This window comes from Artemia franciscana, chromosome 9 (assembly GCF_032884065.1).
Source record: "Artemia franciscana chromosome 9, ASM3288406v1, whole genome shotgun sequence".
Lineage (NCBI taxonomy): Eukaryota > Metazoa > Arthropoda > Branchiopoda > Anostraca > Artemiidae > Artemia > Artemia franciscana.
Genome location: NC_088871.1, coordinates 32,801,130 through 32,815,563, shown reverse-complemented (window position 1 = coordinate 32,815,563; position 14,434 = coordinate 32,801,130).

Sequence of the window (14,434 nt, the reverse complement as noted above, 5' to 3'; positions counted from 1 at the left end):
AAAGTAGTCCAGCTGTTGTTCACTTAGCGGTACATTTACAGAATGGTCAACGTGTTGATTTTTCGGAATCCAACGTGCAACAAAGATTCCTGAATCCACAGGATACAAAGTTAACTGCTTTCTTTTCGCTATACAAAAATGATTCTTTTGCAAAAAAACTTCTGTATATTGAAGTGCCTTCGTATTACACGTGGAATACTAAAAATAAAGTATTTGAACGTCGAAAACAGGGTAAGTCAGTCGACGGCAAACCTACCATCTTCAAAGACACCACGATAGGAAGACTCTACACCGTTCACCCCAATCATCATGAATGCTTCTTTATACGTCTGCTTTTGGTGAATGTAACCGGTCCGACATCCTTTGAGTATTTGAGAACTGTAAACGGTACTATACATGACACTTACCATAGTGCATGCCAAACTCTAAATTTATTGGAGAATGACCAGCACTGGGATAACTCCATCAATGACACGTGCGAAACGTCAACTCCATGTTAAATTCGTGCATTGTTTGGAATCATCCTAACAACTTTCTCTCCTTCAGCTCCTACAGAGTTAAGCGGAAAATATAGATGGAATAAGTCCGAAGTTATACTTCATTGAAAACGGTTAGAGACGTCAGATATGACTTTTGATTTTACATCAGAAATTTATAACTACACTTTAGTTAGTATAGAAGATTTGTGCTTATGTATGGAAAACAAACCTCTTCAGGATTTGGAAATGCCTTCACCTAATCGTACCGCTGCTGTTTCAACATGTGTAGAATTGGATCGTGAACAAAGTTACAGTACGAGTGATCTATTGTCATATGTACAAAATAACATTTCCAAGTTAACGTCGGAACAAAAAGACATTTATGATACGATAATGCATTATGTCGATAACAACGTTGGAGAAATTTTCTTTTTGGATGCGCCAGGAGGTACTGGTAAAACGTTTGTGATAAAACTGATTCTGGCATCAATTCGATCAAAAATCATATAGCGTTGGCAATTGCGTCTTCCGGAATAGCCGCAACGTTGCTGCCTGGTGGAAGAACTGCTAATTCCGCTTTGAAATTGCCTCTGAATTTGCGTTCTACAGAAACTCCCACGTGCAATATTTCCAAATCATCTGGGATGGGTAAAGTATTGCAGCAATGCAAACTTATTATTTGGGACGAGTGCACAATGGCACACAAAAAATCGCTCGAGGCTCTGGATCAATGTTTGAAAGATTTGCGAGGGAATTCGAAACCTTTTGGCAGCACATTAATATTACTTGCGGGAGATTTCAGGCAAACATTACCTATAATACCTAGATCAACCCCTGCAGACGAAATGAATGCTTGCCTAAAAAATTCTAATTTATGGGCACACGTAAAAACATTAAAATTAACTAAAAATATGCGTGTCCGATTGCAAAACGATGACTCTGGTCAAACATTTTCAGATCAATTGCTAGTAATTGGAAACGGAAAGCTCAAAGTAGACTCAATTTCAGGACGTATACAACTACCTACTTAATTCTGTAATTTAGTGACGTCCAAAAATGAATTGATTGAAAAAGTATTTCCGAATATTCTAAACAATTACAAAAATAATAAATGGCTAAGTGAAAGAGCGATTCTTGCACCCAAAAATAAAGACGTCCACGAAATCAACAATATTATTTTAACCAAGATTCGAGACCAGGCAGTCTTTTACAAGTCAGTCGACACAGTTTTGGAACCAAATGAGGCGGTTAATTATCCATTTGAATTTTTAAATTCCGTGGATCTTTCAGGGTTTCCACCACACGTGCTACAAATAAAAATAGGCGTACCAATAATACTGTTAAGAAATATCAACCCACCAAAGCTTTGCAACGGCACGCGACTCGCCGTAAAAATTCAATGGAAAACGTAATAGAGGCCACAATCCTGACAGGGCCTTTTGAAGGTGAGGCTGTTCTTATTCCTCGCATTCCCATGATTCCAACGGATCTGCCTTTTCAATTTAAAAGATTGCAATTCCCAATTCGATTAGCATTTGCAATCACCATCAACAAAGCTCAAGGTCAATCATTAGAAAAATGTGGTATAGATCTTAATATTGATTGTTTTTCCCATGGACAATTGTACGTTGCATGTTCGAGGGTCGGTAAACCTGACAATTTATTTATATACAGCGACAATTGGACAGCGAAGAATGTTGTATATTCGCAAGTTTTACGCAGTTAATTTGTATTGTATCTATCTATCTATCTATTTATGTAAGAACGAGTTGTTTTCTTTCAATTTTTTTTTGTTTTAAAAAGAGCGTTTGTATATGACGTCATTATAATTACATAAGGCTTTGTATATGTACAGACAATGGGAAAGCCAAGAATGTTGTATATTCGCAAGTTTTATGTAGTTCAAAACACATATATAAATCTATCTATATTCATAGGTGGTAAACAGAGACACAACTACACTGGCGCGTAGCTAATATGGCACGTAACGACTTACGCGCGTGGGGGGGGGGGCTTGGAGTGGCGCGAAACGCCCCCACCAACTAGGTGTTGGGGTTGCGCGAAGCGCCACTCCAACAGCTAGTTTATATATATATATATATATATATATATATATATATATATATATATATATATATATATATATATATATATATATAGATATATACTAGCTGTTGGGGTGGCGCTATACGCCCCCCCCAAGCTCCCCCCACGCGCGTAAGTCGTTACGCGCCATATTAGTAACGTGCCATTGTAGTTCTGTCCCTGTGTCTCACCTGTGAATATAGATAAAAGAAAAAAAATATTTCTCTTTTCGTTATAAATATATATATATGTTTTTAACTACGTAAAATTTGCGAATATACAACATTCTTCAATGTCCCATTGTTGTGCATATAAATAGATTGTCAGGTTTACCGCCTCTTGAACATACAACATAAAATTGTCCATGGGAAAAACAATCCGTATTCAGATCTATACCTCATTATCCTAATAATTGCCCATGAGCTTTGTTGATGGTGATTGCTAATCAAACATTCCCTGTGTCCCCGTCGTCATTTATATATCCCCCTATGCCCCCGGCATCCCCGTTGTAGTTGTGTCCCTGTGTCCCGGTCGTCATTTATATTAACAGTATCCCGGTCGTCATTTGTGTCCCAGTGTCCCAGTCTGTAATTTATCTTTGAGTGTCCCGTTCGTCATTTATATCTCCCGGTCGTTATTTTTGTCCCAGTGTCCCGATGTGTAATTTCTCTTTGAGTGTTCCGGTCGTCATTTATATTCCCTTTGTCCCGGCTTTTAGTTTTCTTTTTCTCCTTTATTTGTCAGTTTTTTTTTTCTTTTTTAGTTTTTTTTCTAATTCAGTTTTTAGTTTTTTTAGTTTTTTTCATTAGTTTTTAGTTTTTTTTCTTTTTATTTTTTTTTCTGTATTTTTTACCTTTTTCTTAGTTTTTTTTAGTTTTTTTCTTTTTTAGTTTATAGTTTTTTACCTTTTTTAATTTTTTTTTAGTTTTTTAGCTTTCTTAGTTTTTAAAGTATTTACTTTTTTCTATTGTAGGTTTTACCAGTTTTAGTTTTTTTGCTTCTTAAGTCAAGGTTCGAACCCGGAACCTCTCGGACCTAGAACCTGGAACATAACGCTTTACCAACTCAGCTACTTCGGCTTGAATACATTTGTTTTGAGCAGCTTCCTCGGCTGTTGCCATTGTAGGTTCTTCAGTCATTTTACAATCAGAAATTTCTCTTTCAACGATCTTCTTACAATCAAAATTTGTCTTTGAACGATTTTCTTAAATACCTGTGTCCTGGTCGCCATTTATATTCCCTGTGCCCCAGGCGTCATTTGTGTCCCGGTATCCCAGTCTGTAATTTCTCTTTGAGTGTCCCGGTCGTCATTTATATTCCCTCTGTCCCGGTCGTCATTTGTGTCCCGGTCTGTAATTTCTCTTTGAGTGTTTTTTCTTTTTAGTTTTTTTAATTTTTTACCTTTTTTCTTTTTTCAGTTTTCTTTTTCTTCTTTATTTTTCAGTGTCACTATGAAATACATATCGCCGAACCTTTATTTTTTAACTAAAATCTGGTAGGCATTGATGACCTTACCCAAGTCAAAATTCCAAACCCAATCATCATCGCTATCATTTTCAGTTTTGATATGTTTTGACTCTCGCTGTCCAGGTCGATTTTCATCTAACTGCGCGGTTTTGCGTTCTTTAGCCGCAAGCCTGTTTTCTTGCTGTTCTTGTGATTCCTCGGCACGCTTTCTTTTCTTACTTTCTCTATCAGCCGCAAGATTTTTGGCATATACTCTTTGAGCAGCTTCCTCGGCTGTTGCCATTGTAGGTTCTTCAGTCATTTTACATTTACAAATTTTTCCGTCCACGATCTTCTTACAATTAAAAATTTGTCGTTGAATGTTTTTCTTAAATACTTTTAATGACGTCATCGTCATAACAAACATGACGACAACTAACTTCATGACGACATGACTACATGACGTCACTCGACAGACATAACACACAAACAACTTATTTTTATATATATAGATATATAAAAAACTAAAAAAAAGTAAAAAACTAAAAACTAAAAAAAAAACCAATTCAAAAACGGATGTATATACAGACCGGGACACCGGGACACAAATGATGACCGGGACACCGGGACACAAGGAATATGAATAACGCCCGGGACACTCAAAGAGAAATCACAGACTGGGACACCGGGACACAAATGACGACCGGGACACAGGGAATATAAATGACGACCGGGACACAGGGACACAACTACAAAGGGGAAGCCGGGGGGGGGCACAGGGGATATATAAATGACGACGGCGACACAGGGAATGGTCGATAAGCAATCACCATCAACAAAGCTCAAGGGCAATCATTAGAATCATGAGGTATAGATCTGAATACGGATTGTTTTCCCATGGACCATTATATGTTGCATGTTAAAGAGTCGGTAAACCTGACAATCTTTTTATATGAACAGACAATGGGACAACAAAGAATGTTGTATATTCGCAAGTTTTACGTAGTTAAAAAAATATATATATATATATAAGTTGTTTGTGTGTTATGTGTGTCGAGTGACGTCATGTCATCATGTCGTCATGTCGTCATGAAGTTAGATGTTATCATGTTTGTTATGACGATTGCGTCATTAAAGGTATTTAAGAAATTCGTAAAAAGACAAATTTTTAATTGTAAGAAGATCGTGGAGGGAAAAATGTTTAATTGTAAAATAACTGAAGAACCAACAATGGCAACAGCCGAGGAAGCTGCTCAAAGAGTCTATGCCAAAAAACTTGCTGCTGATAGAGAAAGTAAGAAAAGAAAGTGTGCCGAGGAATCACAAGAACAGCAAGAAGACAGGCTTGCGGCTTCAAGAGATAATGCCAGATTAGGAATGAGCAATTTTCGTCAACGAAGGCGTGTCGAGGAACTACCAGAGCAACGCGAAACCAGAATTGCTGCTAAAAGAGAAAGTGAAAAAAAAGGTGTGCCGAGGAATCATAAGAGCAACGTGAAAACAGGCTTGCGGCTTCAAAAGATAATGCCAAAAGAAAGCGTACCGAGGAATCACAAGAGCAACGCGAAAATTATTGCATGGCATTCAGGTACAACCCAGTCGATGATTATAGTAGATGTGTTCAAATTGGGACTAATGCGCCTCAGGAAAAGTTAAACTTCCTCAACTTGCTGCACCCCCAGAGCCATTGAAGACTTTGCTTACTGGAACTACGTCAGAATCTAAGCGTTTTTTTATCAAAAATCAGAAAATGTAACTCATGTTTCCATATGACGTCGTTTGGTGCCCAAAACAAAAATCCAGAGCAATTAATGCCTACTTTCAAAGTAATAGGGCAAATTTATCATAGAGCAGGATCCCTTCTACCATTCTCAGGCGAGAATCATAAATTTTTACAATTGTACTTCATCAGTGATAGAAATTCTGAATAGAATGCACGTTGCAAAATTTCTCCCGACGTTGAAAGGACAATCGTTTCCCAATTGCAACATCTTTTCCACGAAAATAATAATTTTGTGCGTCTGTTTAAAACAGCCTTAGATTTGATGCCTACTGATACGCATAAAATTGTTATTTCCGCTGACGAAACACCTCCTGGCCAACATGTGCGTAGATACAATGCTCCAACTATCGACGAAGTGGCAATCGTTATGGTCAGTGATCAGTTTTTACCTCGAGATATTATTCTTCATAAGCGAAACGCTCAGTTGGTAAGAATTGCTCAAACTCAACGAATCTACGATGCCCTACAATATCTTATCATTTTTTGAGATGGAGCCGACGGCTATCACTTTAATATTAAATTGATACATCCAGCCACTAAGAAAGAAATGAATAAGGAATGCAGTGCAATGCATTATTATTCCTATAGACTAATGATTCGGCAGGATGAAGACAATTATATTTTTAAATGCCATCAATTGTTTCACCAATACATCGTTGATTTGTATGCAAAAATTGAATCAGAACGTTTGCTATTTATCCGTCTGAATCAGACCAAGCTCCGCTCTGAACAATACATTCATTTGCTTTGATGGAGTTGTAAACGACGGTAATACCACAAACGTTGGAAGATTAACGATTTTACCTTCGTCATATGCTGGCAGTCCCCGTCATATGCATTAATATGCTCAAGATGCTATTGCGTATGTTCGTCTCTATGGTCGTCCACATTTATTTATTACATTTACATGTAATCAATCTTGGGACGAGATACAGCAGCTTTTACTTCAAGGACAATCGGCGGTTCATAGACTTGACATTAAGGCCCGTGTCTTCCGGCAAAAGTTGAAATCACTGATAGACTACATAGTAAAACTTGAAGTGTTTGGGTCAGTGCGATGCTGGATGTACTCAGTGGAATGGCAAAAATGAGGATTGCCACACGCACATATACTAATCTGGCTACATTATAAAATTACTTCTAATTAAATTGATGATGTGATTTCCACAGAAATACCTGATGAAAATGTCGATAAGGGGCTAAAGATATTGTTGTAAAAAATATGATACATGGACCTTGCGGTGCACTGAACGAAAATTTTCCATGCATGGCCAAAGGAAGGTGCACAAAGCATTATCCTCGACTTTTAGTACTCAACACAATTACTGGCAATGATGGTTACCCACAATATAGAAGAAGATCTACTGAAGATGGCGGAAAAACAGCAATAATAAAGAAGCGTAACGGTACCGCCATCGAAGTAGATAACCAGTGGGTTGTTCCATATTCCCCATTATTATCAAAAACATTTAATGCACACATAAACGTTGAATACTGTAACTCCGTAAAGGCAATCAAATACATATTTAAATACGTCAACAAAGACAGTGGCATGGCAGTTTTTGGCTTACAGTCCAAAAACAAAGATATCGACGAAATCGTACAATATTAGGCTGGAAGATACATAAGCAGTAATGAAGCTGTTTGGCGAATTCTTTCATTTCTGATGCATGAACGTAGTCCAGCTGTTGTTCACTTAGCGGTACATTTACAGAATGGTCAATCTGTTTACTTTTTTGAGTCCAACGTGCAACAAAGAGCCCTGAATCCACCACATACAAAGTTAACTGCTTTCTTTTCGCTATGCAAAAATGATTCTTTTGCAAAAAAACTGCTGTACACTGAAGTGCCTTTGTATTGCACATGGAATACTAAAAATAAAGTATTTGAACCTCGAAAACAGGGTAAGTCAGTCGACGGCCAACCTACCATCTTCAAAGATACCACGATAGGAAGACTCTTTACTGTTCACCCCAATCAACATGAACGCTTCTTTTTACGCCTGCTTTTGGTGAATGTACCTGGTCCGACGTCCCTTGAGTATTTGAGAACTGTAAACGGTACTATACATGACAATTACCGTAGTGCATGCCAAGCTTTGAATTTATTGGAGAATGACCAAGACTGGGATAACTCCATCAATGACGCGTGCGAAACGTCAACTCCAAGTCAAATTCGTGCATTGTTTGGAATCATACTAACAACTTGCTCTCCTTCAGCTCCTACAGAGTTATGGGAAAAATATAAATCGAAAATGTTCGAAGATATGGCAAACAAACCTCTTTAGGATTTGGGAATGCCTTCCCCTAATCGTACCGCTGCTGTTTCGACATGTGTAGAATTGGATCGTGAACAAAGTTACAGTACGAGTGATCTATTGTCGTATGTATAAAATAACATTTCCAACTTAACGTTGGAACAAAAAGACATTTATGATACGATAATGCATTGTGTCGATAACAACGTTGGAGAAATTTTCTTTTTGGATGCACCAGGAGGTGCTGGTAAAACGTTTGTGATAACTGATTCTGGCATCAATTATATCAAACAAGAGCTAAGAGCTCATATGGCACTTGTGACGAGGCGAGAAGAGCTAAGAGCCAAGAGATCATATGGTATGAGCCCTAAAAAAATTCTATGAATCAATAGATTGATTTAAAAAGGAAAATGAGAGGCTTAATGCCGGTCAAGATTTAAAATAAGAGCTCTGAGTCACAAAGTCCTTCTAAATATCAAAATTCATTAAGATCCGATCACCCACTCGTAAGTTATAAATACCTAATTTTTTCTAATTTTTCCTCCCCCTTTTGCCCCCCAGATGGTCGAATCTGGGAAAACGACTTTATCAAGTCAAATTGTGCAGCTCCCTGACACGCCTACCAATTTTCATCGCCCTAGCACGTCCAGAAGCACCGAACTCGCCAAATCACTGAACCCCTCCCCCCAGCTCCCCCAAAGAGAGCGAATCCAGTACGATTCTGTCAATCACGTATCAAGGACATTTGTTTATTCTATCTACCAAGCTTTATCCCGATTCCTACACTCCAAGTGTTTTTCCAAGATTTCCTCCTCCAAATCCCCACAATGTCAAAAGATCTGGTCGGGATTTGAAATAAGAGCTCTGAGACATGAATTCCTTCTAAAAATCATATTTCATTACGATCCGATCATCTATTCGTAAGATATAAATACTCCAATTTTCATGTTTTCAAGAATTCCGGTTCGCCCCTCCAACACCCCCGAATGTCACAGGATCTGGTCGTAATTTGAAACTAGAACTTTAAAGCACAAGATCCTTCTAAATATCAAATTTCATTAAGATCTGGTCACCCTTTCGTAAGTTACAAATACCTCAATTTTCAAAATTACCCCCCCCCCCAATTCCACCAAAGAGAGCAGATCCGGTCCAGTTATGTCAGTCACGTATCTTAGACAGGTTTCTATTCTTCCCATCCAGTTTCATCCTGATCTCACCGCTTTAAGTATTTTCTAAGATTTCCGGTCCCCCCCCAACTGCCCCCCCCAATTACGCATGATCCGGTTGAGATTTAAAATAAGATATCGGAGTTACGAGGTCCTTCTAAATATGAAGTTTCATGAAGATCCGATCACTCCTTCGAAAGTTAAAAATACGTCATTGTTCTTATTTTTCAGAATTACCTCCCCCCCCCCCGCAATTGAGCAGATCCGTTCCAATTATGTAAATTACGTATGCAAGACTTCTGCTTATTTTTCCAACCAAGTTTCATCCCAATCCCTCCAATCTAAGCGTTTCCCATCATTTTAGGTCACCCCACCCCAAACTTCCCCCAATGTCACCAGATCCGGCCAGGATTTAAAATAAGAGCTTTGAGACACGATATCCTTCTAAAAATCAAATTTCATGGAGATCCATTCACCCGTTCGTAAGTTAAATATACCTCATTTTTCTAATTTTTCAGAATTAACCCCCCCCCCCCCCCAACTACCCCAAAGAGAGTGGATCCGTTCTGGTTATGTCAATCTTGTATCTAGGACTCGTTTTTTTTCCACCAAGTTTCATCCCGATCCCTCCACTCTAAGTGTTTTCCAATTTTTAGGTTTCTCCCTCCCAACTCCCCCCCCAAATGTCACCAGATCCGGTCGGGTTTAAAATAAGAGCTCTGAGCCATGATATCCTTCTAAATATGTTCGTAAGTTAAAAATACAATTTTTTTCAGAAATACCCCCCCCCCCAACTACCCAAAAGAGAGCGGATCCGTTCTGTTTATGTCAATCATCTATCTAGGACTTGTGTTTATTTTTCCCACCATGTTTCATCCCGATCCCTCCACTCTAAGTGTTTTCCAAGTGTTTCCCCCTCCCAACTCCCCGCCCCCATCACCAGATCCGGTTGGGATTTAAAATAAGAGCTCTAAGACACGATATCCTTCTAAACATCAAATTTCACTGAGATCCGATCACCCGTTCGTAAGTTGAAAATACCTCATTTTTCTAATTTTTAAGACTTACTCCCCCCCCAACCACCCCAAAGAGAGCAAATCAGTTCCGATTATGTCAATCATGTATCTGGGACTTGCGCTTATTTTTTCCATCAAGTTTCATCCCGATCCCTCTACTCTAAGTGTTTTCCAAGATTTTAGGTTTCCCCCCTCCAACTCCTTCAATGTCATCAGACCCAGTCGGGATTTAAAATAAGAGCTCTGAGACACAATATCATTCCAAACATCAAATTTCATTAAGATAAAATCACCCGCTCATTAGTTAAACATACTTCATTTTTTCTATTTTTCCGAATTAACCGACCCCTACTCCCCCCCAGAAGGTCAAATCGGGAAAACAACTATTTCTAATTTAATCTGGTCCGGTCCCTGATACGTTTGCCAAATTTCATCGTCCTAGCTTACCTGGAAGTGCCTAAAGTAGCAAAACCGGGACTTTAGGTTTTCCCCCTCCAACTCCCCCTAATGTCATCACATCCGGTCGGGATTTAAAATAAGAGCTCTGAGACACAATATCATTCCAAACATCAAATTTCATTAAGATCCAATCACCCGCTGATAAGTTAAAAATACTTCATTTTTTCTATTTTTTGCGAATTAACCGGGCCCCCACTCCCCCCAAGATGGTCAAATCGGGAAAATTTAATCTGGTCCGGTCCCTGATACGCTTGCCAAATTTCATCGTCCTAGCTTACCTGGAAGTGCCTAAAGTAGCAAAACCGGGACCGACAGACCGACAGAACGACAGACCGACAGAATTGGCGACTGCTATATGTCACTTGGTTAATACCAAGTGCCATAAAAATGATATAGCGTTGGCAATTGCGTCGTCCAGAATAGCCGCAACGTTGCTGCCTGGTGGAAGAACTGCTCATTCCGCTTTGAAATTGCCTCTGAATTTGCATTCGACAGAAACTCCTACGTGCAATATTTCCAAATCATCTGGGATGGGTAAAGTATTGCAGCAATGCAAACTTATTATTTGGGACGAGTGCACAATGGCACACAAAAAAATCGCTCGAGGCTCTGGATCAATGTTTGAAAGATTTGCGAGGGAATTCGAAACCCTTTGGCAGCATATTAATATTCCTTGCGGGAGATTTCAGGCAAACATTACCTATAATACCTAGATCAACCCAGGCAGACGAAATGAATGCTCGCCTGAAAAATTCTAATTTATGGGCATACGTAAAGACATTAAAATTAACTACAAATATGCGTGTCCGATTGCAAAACGATGACTCTGGTCAAACATTTTCAGATTAATTGCTGGCAATTGGAAACGGAAAGCTCCCAATAGACTCAATTTCAGGACGTATACAACTACCTGCTGAATTCTCTAATTTAGTGACGTCCAAAAATGAATTGATTGAAAAAGTATTTCTGAATATTCTAATCAATTATAAAAATAATAAAATGGCTAAGTGAAAGAGCGATTCTTGCACCCAAAAATATAGACGTCCACGAAATCAACAATATTGTTTTGACCAAGATTCGAGACCAGGCAGTCCTTTACAAGTCAGTCGACACAGTTTTGGAACCAAATGAGGCGGTTAATTATCCATCTGAATTTTTAAATTCCGTGGCTCTTTCAGGGTTTCCACCACATGTGCTACAACTAAAAATAGGCATACCAATAATATTGTTACATAGCATAAACCCACCAAAGCTTTGCAATGGCACGTGGCTTGCCGTAAAAAAAGCAATGGAAAACGTAATAGAGGTCACAATCTTGACAGGGCCTTTTGAGGGTGAGGCTGTTCTTATTCCTCGCATTCCCATGATTCCAACGGATCTGCCTTTTCAATTTAAAAGATTGCAATTCCCAATTCGATTAGCATTTGCAATCACCATCAACAAAGATAAAGGTCAATCGTTAGAAAAATGTGGTATAGATCTTAATACTGATTGTTTTTCCCATGGACAATTGTACGTTGCATGTTCGAGGGTCGGTAAACCTGACAATTTATTTATATACAGCGACAATTGGACAGCGAAGAATGTTGTAGCCTATATTCGCAAGTTTTACGCAGCTAATTTATATTGTATCTATCCATCTATCTATCTATCTATATAAAAACGAGTTGTGTGTATGCATGTTTGGTTGTTTGTAAAAAGAGCATTTGCATATGACGTCATTATAAGTACATAAGGCTTTGTATATGCACAGACAATGGGAAAGCCAAGAATCTATATATATACTAGCTGTTGGGGTGGCGCTTCGCGCCACCCCAACACCTAATTGGTGGGGGCGCTTCGCGCCCCCCCCCAAGCCCCCCCGCGCGCGTAAGTCGTTACGCGCCATATTAGTTACGCGCCATTGTAGTTGTGTCCCTATGTCCCACCTGTGAATATAGATATATATATATATATATATATATATATATATATATATATATATATATATATATATATATATATATATATATATATATATATATATGTTTTTAACTACGTAAAACTTGCGAATATACAACATTCTTTGCTGTCCCATTGTCTGTGCATATAAATAGATTGTCAGGTTTACCGACTCTTGAACATGCAACATATAATGGTCCATGGGAAAACAATCCGTATTCAGATCTATACCTCATGATTCTAATGATTGCCCTTGAGCTTTGTTGATGGTGATTGCTAATCGACCATTCTCTGAGTCGCCATCGTCATTTATATATCCCCCTGTGCACCCCGGCGTCCCCTTTGTAGTTATGTCCCTGTGTCCCGGTCGTCATTTATATTCCCTGTGTCCCGGTCGTCATTTGTGTCCCGGTGTTCCAGTCTGTGATTTCTCTTTGAGTGTCCCGGGCGTCATTTATATTCCTTGTGTCCCGGTGTCCCAGTCGTCATTTATATCCCCCTGTGCCCCCCGGCGTCCCCATTGTAGTTGTGTCCCTGTGTCCCGGTCGTCATTTATATTCCCTGTGTCCCGGTGTGTCTCGGTGCTTTGTTGATTGCTAATTTATATTATATTTATATTTATATTTTTTATATTTATTAATATTTTTTTAGTTTTCTTTTTCTCTTATTTTTCAGTTTTTTCCTTTTTTTTTAGTTTTTTCTTTTTTAGTTTTTAGTTTTTTTTTGTTTTTTACCTTTTTTTAGTTTTTTTAGTTTTTTCAGTTTTTTAGCTTTTTTAGTTTTTTTATTAGTTTTTAGTTTTTTTTTAGTTTTTGCCTTTTTTTAGTTTTTTCAGTTTTTTTTTAGTTTTTAGTTTTTTAGCTTTTTTAGTTTTTTTCTTTTTAGTTTTTTTTGTAGTTTTTACCTTTTTTAGTTTTTTTTCTTCTTTTGTATTAGTGTGAAATAATTCAGACGTCATATGCGGACAAACACGACGTCACTCGACAGACAGACAGACAGACATAACCCACAAACAACTTATTTTTATATATATTTATTCATATTTTTTTAGTTTTCTTTTTCTCTTTTATTTTTCAGTTTTTTCCTTTTTTTTAGTTTTTTTTCTTTTTTAGTTTTTAGTTTTTTTTAGTTTTTTACCTTTTTTTAGTTTTTTTTAGTTTTTTTAGTTTTTTAGCTTTCTTAGTTTTTTTATTAGTTTTTATTTTTTTTTTGTAGTTTTTGCCTTTTTTTATTTTTTTCAGTTTTTTTTAGTTATTAGATTTTTACGTTTTTTTAGTTTTTTTTAGTTTTTTAGCTTTTTTAGTTTTTTTTTCTTTTTAGTTTTTTTTTGTAGTTTTTACCTTTTTTAGTTTTTTTCTTCTTTTGTATTAGTGTGAAATAATTCAGACGTCATATGCGGACAAACATGACGTCACCTGATCCACAGATCCACAGATCCACACACAGACAACTTATTTTTATATATCTTAGTTTTCTTTTTCTCTTTTATTTTTCAGTTTTTTCCTTTTTTTTAGTTTTTTTCTTTTTTACTTTTTAGTTTTTTTTAGTTTTTTACCTTTTTTTAGTTTTTTTTAGTTTTTTTAGTTTTTTAGCTTTTTTAGTTTTTTTATTAGTTTTTATTTTTTTTGTAGTTTTTGCCTTTTTTTATTTTTTTCAGTTTTTTTTTAGTTATTAGATTTTTACCTTTTTTTAGTTTTTTTTAGTTTTTTAGCTTTTTTAGTTTTTTTTTCTTTTTAGTTTTTTTTTTTGTAGTTTTTACCTTTTTTAGTTTTTTTCTTCTTTTGTATTAGTGTGAAATAATT